Source organism: Macaca fascicularis, chromosome 13, assembly GCF_037993035.2.
Source record: "Macaca fascicularis isolate 582-1 chromosome 13, T2T-MFA8v1.1".
NCBI lineage: Eukaryota > Metazoa > Chordata > Mammalia > Primates > Cercopithecidae > Macaca > Macaca fascicularis.
Window position 1 is genome coordinate 69,330,608 of NC_088387.1, and position 27,658 is coordinate 69,358,265.

The window sequence follows — 27,658 nt, forward strand, 5'->3', positions numbered from 1 at the left end:
CTACTGCACTCCAGTTTGGCGACAGAGCGAGACTCCGTCTCAAAAACAAAACAAAACAAAACAAACAGTAGAATAGATCAAGTTGAGGAAAGAATCTCAGAGATCAAAGACTAATTCTCTAGACTAACTCGGCAGACAAAAATAAAGGAAAAAAAAGAATGAACAAAAATTATGAGAAACATACGATTGTGTAAAGAGACCAAATCTACAACTACAACATAAGCGTCCTTGAAAGAGAGGGAGAAAAAAGAAGCAACTTGGAAAACATATTTGAGGCTATTGTCTATGACAAATTTTCCCAACCTCACTAGCGAGGCCAACTTTAAATTCAAAAAAAATGCAGAGAACTGCAAAATACTATACAAGATGACCATTCCCAAGGCACACGGTGATTAGATTTCCAAGAGAGACATGAGAGGGGGAAAAAAAAAATTGAAGCCAGTTAGAGAGAAGGGACAGGTCACCTACAAAGGGAAACCCATCAGGCTGATAGTGGAACTTTCAGCACAAGCCCTACAAGCCAGAAGAAAGAGGGGTGTAATTCAGCATTTTTATATATTATGTTTATTATATATATTTTATATATGTATATAATTTTGCCGTCAAAATATTGTTTATTTCACTTTGCGTCTGCCCCGCGCTCTGGCGCCTCCTCCCTGGGGTGGCGTGCGGGCTCAATCTCTACCTGACCACGGGCTGGGGGTGGCAGATGGGTTGGGGGACCAGGAACCGAGGAAGGCAGTGAGGGCTGGACAGTCAGAAAATGCACCGTGGCCCACAGACCTGGCGGACCCACGCGCGCCCCTCCCCTAAGCCTGTTCGCCGTGCCGGGAGCTGATACTTCCCGCATCTTACAGTGGACGACTCAGGCCCTGGAGCTGCGGGCTAGGGAGCACGTGCAGGGAGGGTCTGCGGGGGCGGGGGGCTCAGAGCCTCGGATCCCAGCCCAGCCCGGGCCGGCAAGTGGGTGGACGCTCGGCTCGCGGCCTAGCAATTGGGCTTCGCAGGAGGTGGACAACCGGGGGCGAGCTGGGGGCACTTGGCGGCATTGCAAGCTCAGAATCACAAGCTCAGCTGTTGGTGAGGAACTGAGCGCTGCTGTCCCCGGGCTGGGGAGGCGCCATCGGGATGGCTGAGTGGCAGGGTGCCGGCACGCCCGCTCACAGGCGCTCCATCCGGAAGGTGTTCTGGGTGGCTGAGTCGGCCAGAACCACGTCGGGGTCATTGAGCATGTGCAGGCCGTCCAGGGTCAGGGGGTCGATCTTGAGTTCATCCAGGGGAAACTGGCTGTCGGAGTCGAAGCTGACGTCGCCGACCCCAACCAGAGAGCTGGTCAGTTCTTTAAAGAGGCTGGGGGAGTGGGGGAGACTCTCCTGCCACTGTGAGGATGATGTTGGGGATGCCACGGTGGCTAAGGTAGCCCAGCTGCTGTGAGTTCGGCAGGCGCCCGTGGCTGCCGATGAGGCCTATCATGGCCACCTGCGAGTAGTTGAGCGTGGATCCCGGGCTGTACAGGGAGCTGCTGGCGTTCTGCATCATGTTGAACTACTCCAGCTGGTGGGACAGAGCATTGGCCTGCCTGGCCGCCATCTGCTGCTCATAGTGTGCGTTCCCAAACACGCTGCCCAGGGTGGAAGTGTGTTGCCGGGAGCTCCCTGGAGAGAAGCCTTGATTGGAGACTGGCGAAGTGGGAGACTGGTTGGCGAGGAGACGGGGCTAGTGCCGCTACTGCTACAGAGCCGGCATCGAGGCGATGTGGATCTCCATCGACGGCTGGCCGGGATTCTCCGGGGGGACTGGAAGAGACAGGATGGTACCGTGACGGCTAGCGGGGGCGCCTGTGGCCCAGGACTCAGGTTGGTGCTGGGCAACAGGGGGCCTTCGGGGGGCAGGCAGACCGGCGCCTGTGGGGGCGGCGGGGGTGGCGGCTGCTGGAACGCAGGCAGAGGGGGCGGCGGAGGCTGGGGCTGCGGCAGCGGCTCCTGGGAGTCGGTCTGGGTGAAGAAGGCGTAGGGCAGCTGCTGCTCCAGAGACAGGGCATCCAAGGCCACGGCCTGAGTGATGGATGGCAGTGGGGACACGGTGGGCAATGCCTGCTGATGGCTCACCTCTGTGCTCAGGGACAGGGGCCTAACGCTGGCTGGACGGTGCTGCGGAGGGGAGCCAGGTGTGCTCATCCCCTGGCCGGCGACGCTGATGCCCAGGTGCATCAGGTTGGCCTAGAGGTTGCCGGTGCTGCTGGAGCTACTCAGTGTGGGGGAGGTGGGCTCCTCTGGGTCGAGCTGGGAGGAGAAGTGGATGTTGGACAGGCCGGGCAGGGAACCCAGAATTGTGGGTGGCGGAGATCAGGGCTGTAGTGTTTTCCTGGTCCGCGGACGGGAAGATGTTGATTCCGCGCAGAACTTGGTCGTGGATCCTGTCTTCTTGGTTTCCCACGCTTGCTTGGAAAGGTTTTTGTCTGCCTCTGATGTGGTCTCTTCCATTCCCGGGACTGTTAACAGTAAGAGTCTTTTCTGGTGCAGGTCCTGGGACCCACTAGTAAAGGATTCTGGCAGCATGGGCGTCATTGTGCTCTGGTGCAGGGCGGAGTCAGAATTGGTCCTTCTCCAGCTGGTGTCCGCGGGTGGCGAGAGGTACACTGTGCCCTAGAGGTAGCTGTTGGCCTGCCGTCCGTGTTTGTCCCTTGACAGGTGCAGGCGGTGCGGGGAGCCTAGCCAGCTGCGCTCCCAGTATACCCTGTTCAGCAGCCCATGGTGCCTGGTGGTCAGGTTGGTGTCCAGGCCCAAGGATTGGAAGGGGGTCTGGAAGGGCAGGTCCATGGTGCCACTCCCGATCTGGTTCACATTGGGCAGGGAACCGCCGTAGTACTGGCCGCGCTTGGGCCCAGTTGCAGGTACTGGGATTTCTGGAGCTGGAGCCTTGCGGCCCCATCAGGCTCAGTCCCTTCATGACCTCCTCGAAGGCTGCCGTCTCCTCTGCCTGTTTCTTATTGTGCAGTGTGACCTTCTTGCTGAATATACAAGATGAAAAGAAAAATGCCAGGGTTGCTATTCTAATTTCAGACAAGATACACTTTAGTCCAAAGATGATTTTAAAAAGACAAAAAGGGCATTACATAATAGGAGAGGGATCCATTCAACAAGAAGACCTATCTTAAATATATATGTGCCCAACACAGGAGCATCCAGATTTGTAGAGCAGGTTTTTAGAGATCTCCGAAGAGACTTAGATAACCACACAGTAATAGTGGGAGACTTCAACACTCCACTGACAGTACTATACATATTATTGAGGCAGAAAACGAACAGAGATAAATAGGACTTGAACTTGACGCTTGACTAAACGGGCCTAACAGGTATCTACTGAATTCTCTATCCCAAAACAGCATAGTATGCATTTGTCTCATCTGCACATAATAAAAATACTCTAAAATTGACCAGACAATCAGACATAAAACCATCCTCAGCATATTAGAAAAAAATAAGATTATACCAAACACACTGTCAGATCACAGCACAATAAAAACAGAAATCTATACTAAGAAAACACTCAAAGCTATGCAATCACATGGAAATTAAATGACATGCTCCTGAATGACTATTGGGTAAACAATGAAATTAAGGCAGAAATTAAAACTTTTTTGAAATGAATGAAGACGAAGATACAACATAGAAGAATCTCTGGGACACAGTTAAAGCAGTTTTAAGAAAGTTTATAGCATTAAATACCACATTAAAAATGAAAAAGATCTCAACAATCTAAAATGACACTTAGAAGAACTAGAAAACAAAGAGAAAAGCAACCCCCACGATAGAAGAAGAAATAACCAAAATGAGAGCTGAACTGAAGAAAATTGAAATGCAAAAAGCCACACAAAAGACCAAAGTATCCAGGAGTTGGTTATTTGAAAGAATAAATAAGATTGGTAGACTACTAGCTAGACTAATAAAGGAAAAAATAGAGAAGGTCCAAATGAATACAATCAAAAATGACTACGGGAACTACAAATACTCTCAGAGACTACCACAAACACCACTATGCACACAAACTAGAAAAGCTACAAGAAATAGAAATTCCTGGAAACATAATAACCTTCAAGGTTGAACCAGGAAGAAATTGAATTCTGAACAGACAAATAATGAGTTTCAGAGTTAAATCAGTCACAAGATGCCTACCAAGCAGAAAAATCCAAGGAGCAGATGGATTCATGACCAAATCCTACCAGAATTATAAAGAAGATCTGGTACCATGCCTACTGAAAGTATTTCAAAACATTGAGGAGGAGGGACTCCTCCCTAACTCATTCTATGAGGCCAGCATTATCCTGATACCAAAAGCTGGAAGAGGCACAATGAAAAAGGAAAACTTCAAGCAAATATCCTTGATGATTATTGATGAAAAAATCCTCAACGAAATACTAGAAAACAAAATCCAGCAGCATTTCAAAAAGCTAAAACACTACAATCAAGTTGACTTTAATCCTGTGATGCAAGAAAGGTTCAACATATGCAAATCAATAAATGTGATTTGCCGCATAAACTGAACTACAGCCAAAAACCGCATGTTCATATTAGTAGATGTAGAAGAACCTTCTGATCAAATTCAACATTCTTTTATGTTAAAAACCCTCATCAAACTAGGCGTTGAGGTAACATAACTCAAAATAATGAGAGACATCTATGACAAATCCACAGCCAACATCATACTGAGCAGGTGGAAGCTGGAAGCATTCCTCTTGAAAATAAGAACAAGACAAGGATTCCTTTTTTCAACACTTCATTCAACATAGTTTTGGAAGTCCTCGCCAGAGAAATCAGACAAGAGAAAGAAAGAAAAGGCATTCAAATAGAGAGGAAGTCAAGCTGTTTCTCTTCACAGACAATATGATTCTCAACCTGGGAAAACCCTAGTCTCTCCCCAAAGATTCCTAGATGTGATAAACATGCCAGGCAAAGTTTCAGATTACAAAATCAATGTCCAAAATGAGTAGCATTTCTATACACCAACATTGTCCAAGCTGAATGCTAACTCAAGAATACAATCCCATTCACAATAGCCACAGAAAAAAATGAAATACCTAAGAATACAGATAACTAAGGAGGTGAATTATCTCTTCTGTGAGAATTACAAAACACTGTTCAAAGAAATCAGGATACAGAAAAATGATAAAACACTCCATGTTCATGGATAGGAATAATCAATATTAGAATGATCATACTGCCCAAAACCATTTGCAGACTTAATGCTATTCCTATGAAGCTACTAATGACATTCTTCACCACATTAGAAAAAGCTGTTTTAAAATTCATAAGGAACCAAAAAAAGAGTCTGAATAGCCAAGGCAATCCCAAGCAAAAAGAACAAAGCTGGAGGTATCACATTACCCTACTTCAAACTATACAAGTGTACAGTAAATAAAACAGCATGCTATTGGTACAAAAACAGTCACATAGATCAATGGACCAAAGTAGAGACCCCAGAAATAAAGCTGCACAACTACAGCCATCTAATTTTTGACAAAGTTGATGACAACAAGCAATAGAAAAAGGACTCTGTAGTCAGTAGTGCTGAGATGACTGGCTAGCCAAATGTAAAATATTGAAGCTTGACCCCTTTGTTACACCACACAAACCAACTCAAGATGAATTAAAGACTTAAGGGCTGCGCACAGTGGCTCACGCCTGTAATCCCAGCACTTTGGGAGGCTGAGGCAGGTGGATCACGAAGTCAGGAGATCGAGACCATCCTGGCTAACATGGTGAAACCCAGTCTCTACTAAAAATACAAAAAAATTAGCCAGGTGAGGTGGCAGGCATCTGCAGTCCTAGCTACTCAGGAGGCTGAGGCAGGAGAATGGCGGGAACCCGGGAGGCGGAGCTTGCAGTGAACTGAAATGGTGCCACTGCACTCCAGCCCGGGTGACACAGGGAGACTCAATCCACACACCCCCCCCCCGCAAAAAAAAACCTTAAACAAAAACTCAGAACTCGAAAACCCTGGAAGACAACCTCGGTACCATTCTTGACATAGGAACAGGCGAAGATTTTATGATGATAATTCCAAAAGCAATTGCAATAGAAGGAAAAATTGACAAATGGGATCTAATTAGACTAAAGAGCTTCTGCACAGCAGACTAGCAATAAAGTAAACAGGCAACCTACAAAATCAGAAAATTTTTGCACTATACAACTGTGAAAGGTCTAATATCTAGCATCTATAAGGAACTTAAACAAATTTACAAGAAAAAAACAACCTAATTAAAAAGTGGGCAAAGGACATGAAGAGACACTTTTCAAAAGAAGACAAATATGTGGCCAACAAGCATATGAAAAAAACTCAATATCAGTGATCATTAGAGAAATGTAAATTAAAACCACAGTGAGATACCATCTCATACCAGTCACAATGGCTATTATTAAAAACTAAAAAAAAAAAAACAGATGTTGGTGAGGTTGTGGAGAAAAGGGAACACTTATATACTGTTGTTGGAACTATAAATCAGTTCAACCTTTGTAGAAATCAGTGTAGCAATTTCTCAAAGAACAAAAAACAGAACTACCATTCAACCCAGAAATCTCATTATTGGGGATATACCCAAAGGAATATGAATCATTCTGTCATAAAGACACATATACATGTATGTTCACTGCAGCACTATTCACAATAGCAAGGACATGAAATCAACTGAAATGCCCATCAATGGTAAGCTGAATAAAGAAAACGTGGTACCTATAAACCACGGAATTCTCTGCAGCTATAAAAAATAATAAGATCATGTCCTTTGCAGCAACATGGATGAAGCTGGAGGCCACTATCCTAAGTAAACTAACACAGGAACAGAAAGCCAAATACTGTTTGTTCTCACTTATAAGTGGAAGCTAAACATTGAGAACACATGGACACAAAGAAGGGAGCAACAGACCCTGAAGCCTATTTATGGATACAGGGTGAAGGTTTGGAGGAGGGAAAGGATCATAAAACTACCTATCATGTACTATGCTTATTGCCCAGGTGATGAAATAATCTGTATGCCAAAGCTCCATGACACACAATATCTCTATGTAACAAACCTGCACTTATACCCCTGAACCAAAAAGTTAAATAAATAGAATTTGGTATATGTATATCATGACATGCTACTTAGGCATGAAAAAGCATGAATTCATGTCTTTTGCAGCAATATGGATGGAACTAGAGGCTATTATTCTTAGTGAAATGACTCAGGAACAGAAAATTTAAAACGACATATTCTCATTTTATAAATAGATGCTAAACAATGGGTACACACAGATACAAAGTGATAAAAAAGACACTGGAGATTACAACTGGTAAGAAGAAAGGAGTCAGAAGAGGGATGAAATACTATCTTTTGGGTACAATGTACACAATTTGTGTGAAAGGTACACTAAAAGCCCAGATTACACCACTATGCAGTGTATCTTAGTGACATCACTGCACCAGTACCCCTATATTCATAAAAATAAGCAATTATTTTTTTTAAAAAAAAGCTCTTCCTAATTTTAATGAAACTTTTTACATATTGAGAACATAGTGGAATCGATCTTGGTTGTACGAATCACTTACTGGTACCTCATTTATTACTAGATTCACTTGATTCACTAGATAAAACTTGGAAGAACACATTTATAATTTGATTTTTGTCTTCATATGTTGAAATCGCTTTATTTTTGGCAAGTTATATCCAGATAATTGGTGTGGATCAACTAAGTTTGATCCTTAATACTATAGAAAGGAGGAAATGTCACATTATTTTGTATGTCTGTCAAGGTATATTATTTACAGCAAATATTGTAAATATTTGCTTTCATCGAAACAAACACAATTACTCTAAGGACAATAACTGTTAAGGACAATAACTGTTTGTCTCTTCATATTTATATATACTTTGTTAACAAAATACAGATTTTCCCAGTTGTATGGTCATGCAGACAAAGCTTCTGGCTAGACTTTTTTTATACTATGAAAATTTAGTTCTGCATGCTAAAAATGAGTATAATTTACCACTCAACGTAATAAAATAGCTTCTCCTCTGTCCCCTCTCTCTGGCTTCTGAAAAACTTCAAAGTCTGCAGGCTGAGAGACCATTTCAGGAATTAGATAAAAATGTATAAGATATTCACTATTTCTCTGAATAACATTTTATAACTATTATGTCCATAAATTAAAGCATCTGATTTTATAATAGTGTTTGAAAATCTTATAAAATATCAAGAATAACAGTGATGGCTTTTTTAACTGCTGACACATTGAGAACTGAGCATTTTGCTAATGGTTATACATAATGACCTTTGCAGTAGGTGCTACTGCAATAGGAGCCGAGTTAGAACTTTCTCATCCAGTAAGAAATGAAATCAAAGTAGCAGTATGACTCCAGAGCTCAAACTCTGAATCTTTATGATACAGTAATTTTAGCTAAGATTTGTAGCGTTATTGTTACGTGCTGGTTCTATTCTAAGTGGCTTACATGTATTTACTCCTTCGTTCCTTACAATAACTTTATGAAGGCTCTAGGTAGTGTTATAACTATTTTATAGATGAGGAAACTAAGGTAAATGAAGTTTAAGCAAGTTGCTCAAAGTCATCATTTAGTAAATTGTGGTTTCAGAATTTAAATCCAGGCATTCTGGCTCTAGAGCCCTCCAAATTAACTTAGCTGTGCTGCCTAGACTCTTCTAAATCATCTGCAGTTCAATTTAACCAGTTTTATGTTCCAGCAATAATGTATGTTGTTAATTGACTATCTTCCTGAATATTCTTTTTTTTTTTTTTTTTGAGACGGAGTCTCGCTCTGCCGCCCAGGCTGGAGTGCAGTGGCCGGATCTCAGCTCACTGCAAGCTCCGCCTCCCGGGTTCACGCCATTCTCCTGCCTCAGCCTCCCGAGTAGCTGGGACTACAGGCGCCCGCCACCTCGCCCGGCTAGTTTTTTGTTTTTTGTTTTTTTTTAGTAGAGACGGGGTTTCACCGTGTTAGCCAGGATGGTCTCCATCTCCTGACCTCGTGATCCGCCTGCCTCGGCCTCCCAAAGTGCTGGGATTACAGGCTTGAGCCACCGCGCCCGGCCCTTCCTGAATATTCTTAAAGACCAGCAGGGCCGGGTCTCGTCAAACCCACCTACTAGAATGCATAAGTATGAAAGAACAAAACTGAGGTAATTCAAGGAGTCTTATGTTTTCAAAACTTCAGAGCAATGCGCAGTTCATGGGGGCCACTGGCATTGGTCCCATGAAACTCCTCCAGTGAAATGATTTCTTTGAACCTCAATTAGCACTTGAAGGCCTCTTTCTCAGTTCTCAGCCCAGTTGGTATCAGGAGCAATTATTGCCTAACATTAGGTGAAAACTGTTTTGACATGTTGGCCTAGCCATGGGAGTAACCCTAGTATTGTCATATATTGACATTTTTATGATCATAAGCATAGCCTACATAGATTCTCTTAAATCTTCCAAATACATATTGAATTTTTCTTTGCTTTGACATACAACATTTAAAAATACATATATCTCTTCCTTGGTGTACTCAACTCTTTATTCAAGTGTCCCCTCTAGGGAGCTGTCTAACTCTCAGGACTTGCCCTTTACTACTTCCTAATTGTTCAGCAGTTTTGTTATTTGTGTGATTTCACCATGTTCTTTTTCTAAGGACTCATACGCACTTTTGTATTCCTGAAGGCTAGTACAAATCCTAAAAGATAAAACACACATAAAAAACAAGATATTTGATCAAGAAACTTGCCTTTCCTGAATGTTTTTAAATCAGATCTTCTGTTTTCGTTTTATTTTTCAAACAAATGATTTTATTTCCTGCATATCTTGGAGGGTAGCAATTCCCTTGACTATTAAAGGCATTTTTGAAGCATTTCCGTATAATTCATACTAAATGTAGTGCACAGAAGCTGGCATTAGGGTATGCATATTAATTATTTATATGCAATTTAAGGATCATGGGACCCAGCACCGCTGGAATGTGTAACTCTTGCTGTCGTTTCTAAAGTAGTACTTTATTGCATCCTGTGTTACTATTTTGTTAGATCACATTTTCCTGTTCACCCAAACAAATGTCTGATAATACTAAAATCTTCACTTTTGCATTAGCTAAAGCAATTATGAATGTGAGAAGATGGAAGTTGCTAATATAAAACGATTACACTTTATGGCTCATCTTTTTCACTCCCTAGAAGCGGAAATATATGCCTTTTGGATGCTTTTTCCTCATGAGCCGTATATTTTAAAGACTTCACCTTGAAGTCTGTTTTTCTCATACTTGAGCATTTTCTGTTTATACCCATTGATTTTGCCTTGAAGCAATATTTAAAGAAATGTAATTTCAAACTAAAGATGAAATAAGGTTCACTTGCTTCTGACCTCCAACCCAACAATCCTCATTGGCACAGTGTGACTCTTTTACTGATGAAGATAAAGGGAATTAAGATAAAGGCAGAGGGTTAATCATTAATTAAAAGCAGTGATCTCAAGATATATTATATTCCAACTATCAAAAGAATTATCTAAAATAGATTTAGAGGTGAAGCTCTGCTTGAACTTTGGAATTGACACAATGTCTCATTCTTAACGGGTCACCTATGACCACTAATCCCTGAGACAGTGGGGATATTATCCGGAAGTACTTTAGCCCAGTAGCTCCTGGAATGCTTACCTGGCTATTATCAAATTGAAGTCAAGAGTGACAAGAAAGAAAAAAAAATGATTAAAATATTAGTTGTGAATTTTCTGTTTCAAGACATGTCCTTATAAAAGTGCTACCAATCATTCTAGGCTAATGTCTGGGTTTGTAATTTACCTCTGAATGAACCTATATGGGATTGCAAATTGAAGAAAGTTGGTCTTTGGCAGAAATATTGCTGTCATTCTACTTAATGTAGTGTTTTTCCCTTCTTTAGGTGCATTTTCCAACTCCCAAGCCCCCAAACACTTTTGTCTTCTTTCAGGATCATTCTCCTGTCAAAACTTGCACTCTGAAAAGACCTACCCTTAGACATGTCCAGTAAAAGTCAGACTGAAATGTACTTCATCTCCCAGACCATCTTCACTGAAACAAAAGGTAATGCCTTAATACTGGGAAAATACGGGAGGCTGAGGCAGGAGAATGGCGTGAACCCGGGAGGCGGAGCTTGCAGTGAGCCGAGATTGCGCCACTGCACTCCAGCCTGGGCGACAGAGCGAGACTCCGTCTCAAAAAAAAAAAAAAAAAAAAAAAACTGGGAAAATATCTGAGCTTCTAGAATTTCAAGAAGTAGCAAGCATATGAGAGACATATGCTGTAGTCAGCATCTACCTGGCTTCTTCTCGTGGGCTAGATAATCACCCATTTATAAGGCACTGTAAAGGAAAAAAAATTTACTCTTATGAATAAGACATGAAGATTAAGACCTGTATCTCTGGATTCCTAATATCCTAAATTTGATAAAATTTCACATTAAATGTATACCATTTAATTTGGAAATTAAAAATATTAGATTAAAAAAAGCACAAAAAGAAAGTAAATTTTCTAAAAAATAGAATTTAAGCACAAGAGATTATCCCATCTTGTCTCTTAACTAGTACTTCCTCTAACACTGGAAGTGTGTTCACACTGAGAAGCCATCTCCTCTTTTCATTTAGAATTAGTACCTAGTAATTTGTCACTTGAGAGTTATGTTCCTTTAACCATCCTTAAACTTACCTCATTGAGCACATCCTGTAGAAAGAACCTCATCACAACTTCAGCAAGCACCTTGAGCATATGACCCCTTAACAACAACAGCAACAACAACAACAAAACAAGTTGAAAAAAGCAATTGAAAATGAGAGATAAACTGAACACTATCTAGAAGATTTTCCCTCTCATTCCTGCTCTTCATTGTCCCATCAGTATTGTCTTTTTGGGATTAAGAATCTATAATCTAGAATTTCTGGGCTGATTCTGGTTTCCAGTTACTATCCCCCCATCATAGCCATTATTTAGGAGCCTTGCTGTAAATTGTCTAATTTCAGTGTCATATTTGACTGATTAGAAGCTCCCTGTCTCCTTTTTTGTGATGCCTCTGTTTTCAAACTATTCATATTCATATTCTTAGCAGATTCACATTTCTCCACAATTCTCCACAAGTGGCCTATTGTTACTTTAGTCAGACCAATCTCCCTATAAAGTCCCAGAGTTTTTCTAGGTTTTCAAATATTTTGTTTTCACTTACATTTTCCCTTTTTTCTTCTATTTCCTTTAGATTCTTATCCATTCTTCAAAAAGGATTATACCCATACAATTTTCACTGTTTATCTGGGCCCTCACAGAACCCACAGTCTAACTCTTTATTTTGTACTGCCTTGAATTATAAATTGTTCCATGTAAGTCTTATTTCCCCAATTACGCTGTCAGTTAAAACCAGTTTTAAAACTACACAAATTATGTGGCTTTCTCAACTCCAAAGAGTGCCATGCATAAGTTACGTTAATTTCATTAGCTTAATTTTATTTATTAGTAAAATCTTAATTACCTAGAAATATATTTAACCAAGGAGGTAAAAGATCTCTACAAGGAGAACTACACAACACTGCTGAAAGAAATCATAGATGAAACAAACAAATGGAAATACATTCCATGCTCATGGATTGGAAAAACCAATATTGTGAAAATGACCATACTGTCAAAAGTAATCTATAGATTAAGTGCAATTCCCATCAAAATACCAACATCATTTTTTAACAAAATTAGAAAAAAAAATCCTAAAATTCATATGGAACCAAAAAAGAGCATGAATAGCCCAAGCAATTCTAAGCAAAAAGAACAAATCTGGAGGTATCACATTACCTGACTTCAAATTATATGACAAGGTTATAGTTACCAAAAGAGCATGGCACTGGTATAAAATTAGGCACATAGACCAGTGCAATAGAATAAAGAACCCAGAAATAAAGCCAAATATATATAACCAATTGATCTTCAACAAAGCATACAAAACGTATATTGGAAATGGACAGCCTATTTAATGGTGCTGGGAAAACTGGCAAGCCACATGTAGAAGGATGAAACAGAATCCCTATTTCTCACTGTATACAAAAATCAACTCAAGATGGATCAGAGATTTAAATATAAGACCTAAAACTATAAAAATTCTAAAAGACAATATTGGAAAAACTCTTCTAGGCATTGACCTAGGCAAAGAATTTATGACTAAGACCCCCAAAGCAAATGCAACAAAAACAAAAATAAGTAAATGGGACCTAATTAAGCTAAAATGCTCTGTACAACAAAAGAAATAATCAGCATAGTAAACAGACCATCCACAGAATGGGAGAAAATATTTGCAAGCTATGCATTAGACAAAGGACTAGTGTCCAGAATATACAAGGTATTCAAACAAATCAGCAAGAAAAAAATCCCATGAAAAACTGGACAAAGGATATAAATAGTTCTTAAAAGTTGATAAACAAATGGTAAACATATGGAAAAAATGCTCAATATCAGTATCATCAGGGAAATGCAAATTAAAACCACAATGAAATAATATTCCTACAAGAATGGTCATTATTGAGTCAAAAAATGATAGATGTTGGCATGGATGTGGGGAAAAGGTAATGGTTGTACACTGCTTGTGGGAATGTAAATTAATGTAAATTAGTACAGCCTCTGTGGTAAACGGTATGGCAATTCCTTAAAAAGCTAAATCATTTGGTCCATCAATCCCACTACTGGGTATCTACCCAAACAAAAATATGTCATTATGTGAAAAAGACATTCTCACACATATGTTTATAGTAGTACAATTCACAGTGAAAAGATGTGGAACCAACTTAAGTGCCCATTGACTAATGAGTGAATAATAAAAATGTGATACACACACACACACACACACACACACACACACACACACACACACACACACAGTAGAATATTACCCAGCCATTAAAAGGAATGAAATAATGTCTTTTGCAGCAATTTGGATGGTGCTGGAGGCCATTATTCTAAGTGAAGTAACACAGGAGTGGAAAACCCAAAATCAAATATTCTCACTTACAAGTGGGAGCTAAGCTATGAGTATGCAAAGGCATACAGGTGATATAATGGACCTTAGTGACTCATAAGGGGGAATGTAGGAGGAGGGATATGAAGAAAAAAACTACACATTAGGTACAATGTATACTACCTGGGTGATGGGTTCACTAAAATCTAAGAATTCACCACTATATAATTCATCCATGCAACAAAAACCACTTGTATCCCAAAAACTGTTGAAAAAAATATTTAAATGCACACAGAGACAAAGAGAAAGAGAGAGATAAATGGATACAAGATTCTCAGTTCTAATACTGGATAAAAGTGTTTAAACTTTTAGCTCCTAGAAAGAAGTAAAAAGACATAAAAATGAAGGAGCAGAAGAAATATAGCATCTTCTCATAAAGTGTTAGAGTTCAATTTGTTTTAATTCAACAAATATGCATTTAAATAACTACTATAGACATGCTATTCAGACTATATGGAAGTGACTGAGATGAGTAAGTCTTAACTTTTAAGTAGAGTAAAATCTGGGGGAAAAGGAAGCCTAAATCGAGGCAGAATAATACTGATTTTATAACAAACAAAATTGGAGAGGATACAAATACAGGAGAAAGAGAAAATAATTCAAGATGGGCAGATAAATGAGTTTCACTAAGTGTTAGCTATGATTTTGCTTTGAAGTGTGAACAGAATAATAATGCATGTGAAGAAATACCATTCCAAAGGGAAAAAGACCTTCAGGTGAAGGCGAAATAAATAAAATAAGTAAAAATTAAGAGATGGGAAGTGGTTTGGATTTAGTGAGTTTGGCAAAGTGACTGAAGAATGACACCAATAGGTAGGAGATAAAAGCTAAGGAATAGAAGGGAATGTGGTAATTTCTAGTTAACTTGGAAAGTTGAACATGTGTCTTTACCTAAATTGTTTCTTAAAATCCACTACATTTAAATGAGATAAATTTTAAAAAGTCTAAACTCACAAAAACAAAATAAATGGAGGAAGACAGAGCAATTGAGAACTTTTGAAAAATGCAGAATGGATGGATAAATAAAATCAGAATTGGCAGAGTGATAAAAAGACAATCTGAGTGCAAGCCTTAGGAAAAAAAACAAACAAGCTAACTAATGCTATAAAGAGAATTGGAGGCACTAAGTACCTTGATGAGAGCAACTTAACACTAGAATACTGGATTAAATTTTATAAGGAACAGTAAGACACCCCAGATACCCTCAAAAAGCCTTCTCTTTCCTGAGGTGGAGGGGACCCTGGAGATTTTACCTCCTAGAACAATCCAAGCAAGGATGCTCCACACTCATGAATGACAGACAATAGAGTAGAATGGGAATAAGCACACAGTTAATAAGGGGATTGTCTAAATAGCCAAATTAAACTGTGACTAACCTAATTTGAACATTTGTCGTCTCTACATCTCCTGTTGAAAGTTGAGCTGCAGTAATGAAGGTGGGGCCTGATGAAAGGTATTTGGTCATAGGGCCATATCCCTCATGCATGGCTTGATGCCATTTTGGTGGTAATGAGCCTTTTCAGTCACTAGTTGCTGTAAGATCTGATTGTTAAAAAGAGTCTGGCACTGCCCTCTACCCTCTCTTGTTTCTCTTTTACCATATTATCTGTACACACTGGCTCCCTTTCCCCTTCTGCCATGCATGGAAGCTTCCTGAGCCCTCAAAAGAGGCAGATGCTGCCTCTATGCTTCTTGTACAGCCTGCAGAACAATGAGCCAAATACACTCCTTTCATTTATAAATTACCAAGTCTCAGGTACTTCGTTATAGCAATGCAAATGGCCTAACACAGTGACCTTCCCCAGTTTAGCTCCCAGATTACTGGCATTCTCCCACTCAGTATCTGGAAGAGAAGTAAAAGATTCCTCCCTGATTTAACTTACCATCCAAGATAAAAGAACAATGACATCTAGAGATTCTCCAATGAAATTGTAATTTATTTGCCCAGTGATTCTCAGCGAAATTATCTGCAAAGAAAGCTTCCAGTAATTTCCTCAGTATAAATCATGCTGCTATAAAGACACATGCACACGTATGTTTATTGCAGCACTATTCACAATAGCAAAGACTTGGAATCAACCCAAATGTCTATCAGTGACAGACTGGATTAAGAAAATGTGGCACATATACACCATGGAATACTATGCAGCCATAAAAAAGGATGAGTTTGTGTCCTTTGTAGGGACATGGATGCAGCTGGAAACCATCATTCTTAGCAAACTATCACAAGAACAGAAAACCAAACACCGCATGTTCTCACTCATAGGTGGGAACTGAACAATGAGATCACTTGGACTCGGGTAGGGGGACATCACACACCGGGGCCTATTATGGGGAGGGGGGAGGGATTGCATTGGGAGTTATACCTGATGTAAATGACGAGTAGTTGGGTGCTGACGAGTTGATGGGTGCAGCACAGCAACATGGCACAAGTATACATATGTAACAAACCTGCACGTTATGCACTAGTACCCTAGAACTTAAAGTATAATAATAAAAAAAAAAAATAAAAAAAAAATAAAAAATAAAAAAAAAGAATAAATTAAAGGGCAAAGATAACTTGACATTTTAATGGAAGTCTCTAGCATAAAAGTCAGATACCAGTAGACAAATTGGTAAAACAAAGAAATAATTGCTTCAGAAGCAATACAGAAAGCAGAGTAAAACATCAAAGTAAGTTATTCCTATACATACTCGTTTGTATATAGATTATTATATTTAAAACAAATTAAGAAATAGGGTAATTTTTTGGTCTCGTCTAGCCATAATTGTCTGAACTGCAACAACAGCAATGCTCAAATAATATCTTTGTTAGCTTATCAAGTAAATGAGAGGTAAATTACTTCTCTTTTATTTTGGTTAAATTAGGCCTGCTATGTACTTTCTTGTATAACTAGACATCAAGCAGTTGTTAAGGGTCTCCTTTAATTCTGCTAAGAGCTTTCTTCTAAAGCAAAACTCTAGTGTTCTTGTAAACAATATCGTGAGTCCTTTGAAGGAGCTTCTCTTCTGTTCTCTTTTTCTTGTTAAGCAGCCTTATTTCCTAGAAGTCCTCTGTGTTTTTGACAGTGTCATCTTTACCTCAGACTTCTTTATTTTATTATTATTTATTTATTTTTCTTGTTTATTTTTATTTATTTATTTATTTTTGAGACGGAGTCTCGCTCTGTCGCCCAGGCTGGAGTGCAGTGGCCAGATCTCAGTTCACTGCAAGCTTCGCCTCCCGGATTTACACCATTCTCCTGCCTCAGCCTCCCGAGTAGCTGGGACTACAGGCGCCCGCCACCTCGCCCGGCTAGTTTTTTTTTTATATTTTTTTTAGTAGAGACGAGGTTTCACCGTGTTCACCAGGATATTTTATTATTTTTGAGACAGAGCCTCTCTCTGTTGCCCAGGCTGGAGTGCAGTGGTGAGATCTCGGCTCACTGCAAGCTCTGCCTGCCGGGTTCACACCATTCTCCTTCCTCAGCCTCCTGAGTAGCTGGGACTACAGGCACCTGCCACAACGCCCGGCTAATTTTTTGTATTTTTAGTAGAGACAGAGTTTCACAGCGTTAACCAGGATGATCTCCATCTCCTGACCTCGTGATCCGCCCGCCTCAGCCTCCCAAAGTGTTGGGATTACAGGCATGAGCCACCGCGCCCGGCCTACCTCAGACCTTTTTAACTTCATTTTCTCAATTTTCTGTTTAATAATTCTTCACAACCTGATGTTTGATGGAATATTTTAGAACAAATAATAGTTTAAATACTGTTAAGTTGTATATGTGTTCACAATGGCACAAAGCTTGTCTGTTAGAAACTTCATGAGTGACATACATAATACAGATCTCATTCTCTGATCCTTTCACCAGGTTTCTGGATAATTTAGAAACAAGCATGAATTAACCAATGATTCTCAGTGATTCTGCTGATTTAAACTACATAAGCCTCAGCTATTATAATTTTATAACTAAATTTTATCACATCTAGCTCATTGACAATGAATTCATCTTAATAGGCACTTGGTTGAATTATCTTTGATCAATCTGTATTTTTGTGATTTCATGTAATCAAACAGTAAAAGAATAATTTGATGTTTAGATTTCTTCCATGGTAAATGGTTATGCTGTTCAAATATTAAGTTGCTGGCCAGCTGTCACGGCTGTTGGGTGTTCATAGAAGTACATATCATCTGTCTGAAGAGTCTGGGCTTTATGTTCTGCTATGTTTTATAGCACTCAATCACCCTAGGGCTTAGTAATCAGAATTTGGTGTTTATGGCCAAAACTTGAACAACTACCTTATCAGTAAGAATGAAAGTACTTCACCTTGAAGCTAACATGCAGTCATTAATTGCAAAGCAGATCTATTTTTAAAAACAGTGAAAGAGTTAAGGAAAACTATTTTTATTATATTTAAAGTCTGGAGTTATTGTCTATTTCTCATCAGAGTATCAGTTTTTACACAATTTCTCCTCTGAGGTTTTGGATTTTATGGTCAATTAAAATTAACAGTTGAAAAGTACATCCAAAATATCCAAAGCTTGAGTTGCTCTACAATAATTTGTGTTGTCTGTAGTTTCCATTTTGCTATCTTGCCTTTCCCTTGACATTTTGTAGATTTTGCATTATTTTTAACTTTTTTTCCAGGAAGCAACACTAAAGAAAAATACTACTGGTGTCAAAATTCCAGCTGAGTTTTATTCACTTTGATTTACCCCATAACTAGACTTAGTGTCTACAAGCAATGTGAACCAGTGAGTTGAACAATTAGCTACTGAATATTGTCCCTGAAGCTGCTTTTCTCCCTGTTGTTTCTTAGTGTCGTGATTATCAGAACAATTACTTCTTCTTTTATAGTGTATATGTAGCCATATCTCAATCCCTGTGGCACAAATATTTAATACAATGATCTTGGGGTGGTAGAATTTTATTGCTGAAAAAGTATAGCTTCTGATCATGTTCCTAAAATAAAGGCGTAAGTTATATATATAATATCTTGCCTGAAAGCTACAACAGAGGAAGCTTACATTTTCTGACAGGACTTTTCAGGTTTTCTTTTGGAATATATATTTAGTAGATGAGAAAAAATTTTTGAATTTGTGTTGTGATTATCGTGTAGAAACAGGATAGACTCTCTGCCATCCAAAATTTTGTTCAGATTTCAATACTGGTGGTGCCATACATGCACCAAGAAGATATGAGAAGGTTTAGTACTCAGAAAATGAACTTTTTTCAGAGAATAGAGTGGTTTTTCAATGGATACAGAATGGCTTGAAAGAGCAGGTAAAGGAGACTGGCTTGGGGTTTTTGTGATGGTAAAGGTAGGTGTACTGGGGCAAAGTTTGTCTTAGCGGGATTTATGTGGTCTAAATTTCTTACCAGTGCCAACAGAAGGAGCACTGGGCTTTCGTATCAATTTGCCCAAGTTTAAGTCAATAAGGGAAGAGGCATGGTAATAGCTTAAAAGCTTCAGCAGTCAAATTGGAGGCAGACTCTTTATTTTAATTCACTTATATCATTCTCTTCTTTATGAATATTTGGTCTTAACTTACTGATGATACTTGGCAAAGTTTCTAGAACCCTTATTAGTTGTTGACTAGAAGTGACTTTTTTGTAAGGTAGGGTGTTATTAACATGGCTTATGAACTAGAAATAAATGATGTGCAAGTTGTTATCTATAATGATGCTTATTTGTCTGTTTTATTTTCTTTTTATACTTTAGGGTGTTTCTTTATTGCCTGTGTTGATATAGAGCAGTGTTTTTCAAACTTTAGGCATGACTAAAAATCACATGGAAATCTTGTTAAAACACAGAATGCTACATCCCATTCCCAGAATTTCTCATAGTAGGTCTGAGGTAGGTCCCCAGAATTTGAATTTTAAACAAGCTCCCTTGATGATGCTGATGTTACTGGTCCAGGGACTACATATTGGGGATGTCTAATTTACATTTTTTGAATTTTAATAATTTTTCTCAGTATATTATCTCTTTGTAGGTACTCAGCTACATGGATATGATTGAATAATGAGTTTTGGTGTTTATACTAAAAGAGAAAAATATTTTAATAAGAGTTCCAACTGCAGAGTTATTTTATTATTTTCTAGTATAGATGTAGCCTGCACTAGTATAGACTACTAATTATTGCTATTTTATTTTAATTTATTGCCACTAAATTAATTACACCTTGATAAATTTGTGACATTGGGTAAATCATCATAAAAAATGTAATGTGACCTGTGACATTTTCTCTGGAGGGCATGCAGAAGACTGAGTAGTTAAGTTGAAGTAGTAGCTCTTAAACTCTTAAGTGGCACTGGATAAATTCCATTTGTAACTGTAATTGTTGTCTTCCTTCTTACCACTTTTGAATTTGGTCTTTAATTTTAGCACTAGAATATTGGACACAGTGAAGCAATATGGTAGAATAGAAAGAACATATCACTAAGTAAAAATATATTTTAGACAAATTTTGCCACTAATTTAAAGTGTGATTGTGAGCAAATTATACATGCTATCTAAATTAGTTGGCAAACATTCCTGAAGAGGTCAGAGAGTAAACAAATGTTTTAGGCTTTGTGGATTATATGCTCTTTATTGAAACTACTTCACATTACCACCGTAGCACAAGAGTCTTAGAAAATGTGCAAATTATTAGACAAGACTGTGTTTCAAAAAAGTGTTATTTATAAAACATAGGTGGCTGGATTCAGCCCATGACCTATAGTTTTATAAACTCTGATTTAAGTATAGGTTTTTGCATTTGTGAAAGGAATAATTTGAACTAAATAGTGCTTAGTTCCTCTCTAGAAGCAAACATCTTGTGATTTTGTGACTTGATAAAACTTGCCCATTGCTTATTTCATTTCATTTTAAAATTTTTAAAATTTTATTAAATTTTGCGGGTACATATTAGGTGTATATATTTATGGGGTAAATGAGATATTTTGATACACTCATGCAATGCGTAATAATCACATCATAGAAGATCATATATCCAGTCCCTCAAGCAGTTATTCTTTGTTTTACAAATAATCTAATTGTACTCTTTTAGTTACTTTATGACATACAATTAAATTATGATTGACTATAGTCACCCTGTTGTGCTATAAATTAGTAGGTCTTTTTATTCTATTTTTTGGTATACATGAACAATCTCCACCTCTTCTCCACTCCCCTACTACCCTTCCTAGCCTCTGGGAACTATCCTTCTACTCTGTTTATGAGTGCAATTGTTGTGATTTCTAGATCCCCCAAATAAGTAAGAACATGTAATTTTTGTCTTTCTGTGTCTGGCTTATTTCACTTAACATAATGATCTCTAGTTCCACCCATGTTGTTGCAAATAACAGGATTTCATTCTTTTTCATGGTTGAATAGTATTCCATTGCATATATGTACTACATTTTCTTTCTTCATTCATCTGTTGATGGACACTTAGGTTGCTTCCAAATCTTAAATATTGTGAACAGTGCAACAATAACATGAGAATGCAGATATTGCTTCAATACTGATTTCCTTTCTTCTAGGTATATACCCAGCAGTGGGATTGCTGGGTTATATGGTAGCTCAATTTTTAGTATTTTGAGGAAACTACAAACCGTTCTCCATAGTGGTTGTACTAATTTACCTTCCCACCAACAGTGTACAAGCATTTGCTTTTCTCCACATTTTCACCAGCATTTGTTATTGCCTGTCTTTTGGATATAAGCCATTTTAACTGGGGTGAGATGATATCTCATTGCAGCTTTGATTTACATTTCTCTAATTATCATTCATTTTGAGCACTTTTCGTATGCCTGTTGCCATTTGTATATCTTCTTTTGAGGAATATCTCTTCACATGTTTTACCCATTTCTTGATTGTATTATTAAATTTTCTTCCCATAGATTTGTTTGAACTCTTCACATATTATGGTTATTAATCTCTGGTTAGACGGGTAGTTTGCAAATATGTCTCCCATTCTGTGGCTCTCTTCACTTTTTTAATTGTTTGCTTCTCTATGCAGAAGCATTTTAACAGTCATGATCTAATTTGTTCATTTTTGCTTTTGCTGCCTGTGCTTGCTCAATAAATTTTTGCACAGATGAATGCCTAGATATTTTCCCAATTTTTTTGTAGTAGTTTTATAGTTTGAGGTCTTAGGTTTAAGTCTTCAATCCATTCAAATTTGATTTTTTTTGTATGGTGAGAGATAGGTGTCCAGGTTCATTCTTCTGTGTATGGATATCCAGTTTTCCCAAAACCATTTATTGAGTCCTTTTATTACAGCTTCAATCTTGTTACTTGTCATTTCTCTGTTCAGATTTTGGATGTTTTTGTGGTTTGGTTTTGGTAGGTTATATAGGTGTATAGAAATTTGTCCATTTTTTTCAAAAATTTCCAATTTGTTGACTTATAGTTGCTCATAGTAGCCATAATAATTCTTTGAATTTCTGCTATATCAATTGTAATATCTCCTTTTGAATTTCTGATTTTTTTTTTATTTGGGTCTTCTCTCTCTTTTGCCTTAGTTTGTCTGGCTAAAGCTTTGTCAATTTTTGTTTAACATTTCAAAAGAACATCATTTTGTTTTATTGATCTTTTGTATTCTTCATTTCAATTACATTTATTTCTTCTCCGATATTTATTATTTCTTTTCTTCTAGTTTTGGGTTTGGTTTGGTTTGCTTTTGCTTTTCTAATTCTTTAAGATGCACTGTTAGATTGTTTATTTGAAGTTTTTTCTCCTTTTTTATGTAGGCACAGCTATAAACTTCCCGCTTAATACTGCTTTTGCTGTGTCTCATAGGGTTAATATATTTTGTTTACATTGTCAATTGTTTCACAAGATGTTTTAATTTCCTTCTTAATTGCTTTGTTGACTCTGTGGTCATTCAGGATCATGTAGTTTAATTCCATGTATTTGTGTAGTTTCCAAAATTCCTTTTATTATTAATTTCTAGTTCTATTTAATTGTGGTCAGAGAAGATGTTTCATCATATTTCAATATTTTTGAATGTTTAAGACTTGCTTTATAACCTATGATTTAATCTTGAGAATAATCCATGTGCTGAAGAAAATAATGTGTATTCTGCAACCATTAGATGGTATGTTCTGTAAATATTAGGTCCATTTGGACTATAGTGGAGATTAAATCTGATGTTTCTTTGTTGATTTTCCATCTAGAAGATCTGTGCATTTGTGAAAGTGGGCTGTTGAAGTCTCCAACTATTACTGTATTGGAATCTGTTTCTCTTTTTGGCTGTTCACTGTTTGGTGCATATATACTTAAAATTATTATATCTCCTAGCTGAATTGACTCTTTTATCACTATATAATGTCCTTCTTTGTCCTTTATTATAGTTTTTGTCTTGAAATCTATTTTTTTCTGATACAAGTATAGTGACTCCTGCTCTTTTTTGGTTTCCATTGGCATGGAATATCTTTTTCCATCCCTTTATTTTCAGTCTATGTGTGTCTTTATAGGTTAAGTGTGTTTCTTACAGGCAATAGATAAATGGGTTTGAATTTTCATTCATTTAGCCAGTCTATGTCTTTTGATTAGAGAATTTAGTCCTTTTACACTCAGTGTTATTATTGATAAGTAAGGACTTACTCCTGCCATTTTTTTGTTTATTTTCTGGTTATTTTCTGGTCGTCTCTTCATTCTTTTTTTCCTTCCTGTCTTCTTTTTTTGTGTAGGTAATTCTCTCTGTTGAAATGATTTAGTTTCTTGTTTTTTATTTTTTTGTAACTGTTGTATTTATTTTTTATTTTTTTGGGTTGTTACTGTGAGGCTTGCACATACTGTCTCATAAGTCATTATTTTAAGCTGATAACAACTTAGCACTGTTTGCATAAACAATCAAAAATAAGACAAGTAAAAACTACACCTTAATTCATTCTCCATCTGGTAAACTTTTTGTTGTTTCTGTTTATATCATATGGTACTGTGTATGTATTGATAAGTTGTGGCAGTTATTATTTTTGATTGGTTCATTATTTAGTCTTTCTATTTAGTATAAGAGTAGTATACACACCACAGTAACAGTGCCATAATATTCTGTGCTTTTCTGTGTACTTAACTATAACCAGTGAGTTTTGTACCTTCGGATAATTACTTATTGCTCATTAATGTCCTTTTCTTCAATTGAAATACTCTTTTTATTATTTTTTCTAAGACAGGTCTGGTGTTCATGAAACCCCTCAGCTTTTGCTTGTCCAGGAAAATTTTGATTTCTTTTCGTGTTTGAAGTATATTTTCACCAGCTATACTATTCTATGGTAAAAGTTGTTGTTGTTTCCTTCAGCACTTTAAATATGCCATACTACTCGCTCCTTTTCTGTAAGGTTTCTGCTGAAAAGTCTGCTGCTAGATGCACTGGAGCTCCATTGTTCGTTATTTGTTTCTTTACTCTTGCTGTTTTTTGGATTCTTTTTTATCCTTGACCTTTGGGAGTGTGATTATTAAATACCTTGAGTTAGTCTTCTTTGTGTTAAATCTGCTTGATGTTCTTTAACCTCCTTGTAATTAGATATTGATATCTTTCTGTAGGTTTGGGAAGTTATCTGTTAATATCCCTTTAAATAAACTTTCTACCCCTACCTGTTTCTCTACCACCTCTTTAAGGCTAATAACTCTTAGATTTTCCCTTTCAAGGTTATTTTCTAGATCCTATAGGTGTGGTTCACTTTTTTTAACTTTTTTTTTTCTTTTGCCTCCTTGGACTGTGCATTTTCAAATAGCTTGTCTTCAAACTCACTAATTCTTTCTACTGCTTGACCAATTCTGTTATAGACTCTTATGCATTCCTCATTATGCCTAATTCATTTTTCAGTTCTAGAATTCCTCCTTGATTCTTTTTAATTATGCCAATCCTTTTGTTAAGTTTATCTGATAGAATTCTAAATCCATTTTCTGTGTTATCTTGAATTTCTTTGAGTTTCCTCAAAATAGCTATTTTGAATTATCTGCCTGAAAGGTCACATATCTCTGTTTCTCCAGAATTGGTCCCTGGTGCCTTACTTAGTTCTTTTGGTGAGGTAATGATTTCCTGGATTGTCTTGATACTCTATGTAATACAGCAAAAGCATCCCTCTTAGTTTATAAGAGTGCATGAGTGCATGAGGGAAATTTATAAGTGTTTACCTCAATAAGTAGAATAAACTTCAAATAATCTAATGCATATTAAAGACCTAGAAAAGCAATAACAAATCAACCCCAAATTTAGTAGAATAAAAGAAATAATAGATTGGAGAAGAAATAAACCATATTGAAATGAACATCACACGCAAAAAATTAAACAAAAACATGGTTTTTGAAATAAGCAAAAATTGACAAAGCTTTAGCCAGACAAACTAAGAAAAAAGGAGAAAAGATCCAAATAAATAAAATCTGAAATGCAAAAAGAGATATTACTATGATACTGCAGAAATTCAAAGGATCATTAGTGAGCAACTATATGCCAATTAATTGGAAAATCCAAAAGAATTGAAACAAATTTATAGATACATACAATCTACCAAGATTGAACTAAGAAGGAGGCTAAATCCTGGACAGACCAATAATATGTAATGAGATCGAAGCCATAATAAAAAAAAAAATCTCCCAGTAAAGAAAAACTCTGGACCCGATGGCTTCACTGCTGAATGCTACCAAACATTTAAAGAAGAACTAATACCAATCCTATTAAACTATTCAGAAAAATATAGGAGGAGGGAATACTTCAAAACTCATTCCACGAGGCCATTATTACACTGATACCAAGACCAAAGATATATCAAATAAAAAACTACAAGCCAGTATCTCTGATGTGATATAAAAGTCCTCAACAGAACACTAGCATATTAAATTCAACAGTACATTAGAAAGATCATTCATTGTCACCTAGTTGGATTTATCTTTGGGATACAAGGATGGTTCAGAATATGAAAATCAATCAGTGTGGGCTGGGCACGGTGGCTCATGCCTGTAATCCCTGCACTTTGGGAGGCCGAGGTGGGCAGATCACAAGGTCAATAGATCAAGACCATTCTGGCTAACATGGTGAAACCCCATCTCTACTAAAAATACAAAAAAATTAGCCGGGCGTGGTGGCGGGCGCCTGTAGTCCTGGCTACTCCGGAGGCTGAGACAGGAGAATGGCGTGAACCCGGGAGGCGGAGCTTGCAGTGAGCCGAGATCATGCCACTGCATTCCAGCCTGGGTGACAGGGTGAGACTGTGAGGGCAAAGGGCTAGTATGACAGCATTTTGTATCTGCATTTATGGCTCCTAAGCTCTTGTCCAGCATCCCGGAGAAATGAGGTTGCACAAACAAATTGAAAGATTGTAAATGTGGGGGATTTTATTGCCAATGAAAGTGGCTGTCAGTGGGACGGGGAGCTGAAAAGGGGATGGGGGAGGGGGTAGGCAATCTTTTCCTGAAGACTCACCATCTCCGGTCAGATTTTTCTCTGAAGTTATGCCATCAAGCTGTCCCTCTGAAGTCAAGTTGCTTCTCTCTGATGTCCAGCCATAGTCCCTGACGTCCACCTGCTTCTTCCTTCTGCTGGCTGAGTCTGGGATATTTATAGACACAGGATGGGGTGGGGCAGGGCCATGGATAGTTTAGGAAAAGGCAACATTTGAGCTGGAAAACAGGGAAAGAAATTCTCACTTTGGGCAGTGGGTTTTAGGCTTTTTGGCTTGAAGGTCAGGCTTCACCATGGACCTGCCCTTTTCTGCCTAGAATTTCCCTATCCCTGCTGGTTATTCAGAGCTCAAACGTTCTTCAGAAAGCTGGAGATGAATGCTTCCAGGACTGGGCCCATCCTTTCAAGGCAGTAGGTTCTCTTCTGGCCCAGGGTATGTTTAGAAATGTTCAGGAGCTAGAGTCTGGAACAGGGGCCTCAGGTCTCTGATTGATACCCTGTCCTGCCATGGCTGAGCTGGTAGCCAATATGCAAGACAAAGTCCTCCCTGCTTTTCCCTTTTGTCTCCTCAAGCAAAAGGAAGGGGTATCTTTCAGAGCTGCAAACTGTGCAGCCTAGAGTTCGGGAAGTGGCAATGCCAGCGCTCTCTTAGCGGCTCCAGCTGCTGCCTCAGTTGGTCGTGTGCCCCCGAGTCCACTCGCTCTGGACCCAGTTTGGCACTAGGACTCACCTAAGTCTTGCAGTCCTTGTGGCCTAGACTGCCTTTCATGTTTATTTAGAGCCCTGCAGCACCTTAGCCCACAGTGGCGAGGCTTGTGGGAACTCAATTTCGGGCCACCGGGATCCGCGATTCTCCTCTGAGTAGGACTGGTTTTTAATTGCTCCTTCCATGGGTGGGCGTCAGCTGAGATTTTTCTGAATTTCTTTTCTGCTATACTACCACAGCACTGAATTTGATGCCTCACAATTACTGTGCTGTCTCTCCCACAGCATGTGAAATGCTCTCTGCACCCCGTTGCTGCTGCTGTGGGAGGGGCAAGGGTGGCGTTCGCTATTCAAGACTGGTTTTCCACATTTTCAGTGCCTCTTTCAGTGATACAAAGTTACAACCAGGTACTGTGAGGGCTCACCTGATTTTTGGTTCTGATGAAGATGCTTTTCTTGTGTAGATAGTTGTTAGACTGGTGTTCGTGGGGTGGGAGTGACAGGAGGAGGCAATTGTTGGAGCCTTCTGTTCTGCCAT

At 38.4% G+C, this 27,658-nt stretch overlaps 1 pseudogene; it reads right to left on the reverse strand.

The window, feature by feature from the left end:
* Nucleotides 1-669: 669 nt before the first annotated feature.
* On the reverse strand, nucleotides 670-27,658 carry LOC102121155 (CREB-regulated transcription coactivator 1 pseudogene; annotated as a pseudogene).